Source organism: Rhipicephalus microplus, unplaced genomic scaffold (genome assembly GCF_043290135.1).
Source record: "Rhipicephalus microplus isolate Deutch F79 unplaced genomic scaffold, USDA_Rmic scaffold_54, whole genome shotgun sequence".
Taxonomy (NCBI): Eukaryota; Metazoa; Arthropoda; class Arachnida; order Ixodida; family Ixodidae; genus Rhipicephalus; species Rhipicephalus microplus.
The window spans coordinates 1,120,001-1,120,238 of record NW_027464627.1 but is presented as its reverse complement, the minus strand read 5'-3'; positions in this window follow the sequence as shown (position 1 = coordinate 1,120,238).

The window sequence follows — 238 nt, the reverse complement described above, 5'->3', positions numbered from 1 at the left end:
TTAGGTTACGTTAGGTTAGGTTAGGTTAGGTTACGTTAGGTTAGGTTAGGTAAGGATAATTTGGTTAGGTTAGGTAAGGTTAGGTTAGGTTAGGTTTGGTTAGGTTAGGTTACGTTAGAATAGGTTAGGTTAGGTTACGTTAGGTTAGGTTAAGTTCGGTTAGGTTAGGTTTGGTTAGGTTAGCTTAGGTTAGCTTAGGTTAGGTTAGGTTGGGTTGGGTTGGGTTAGGTTGGGTTAG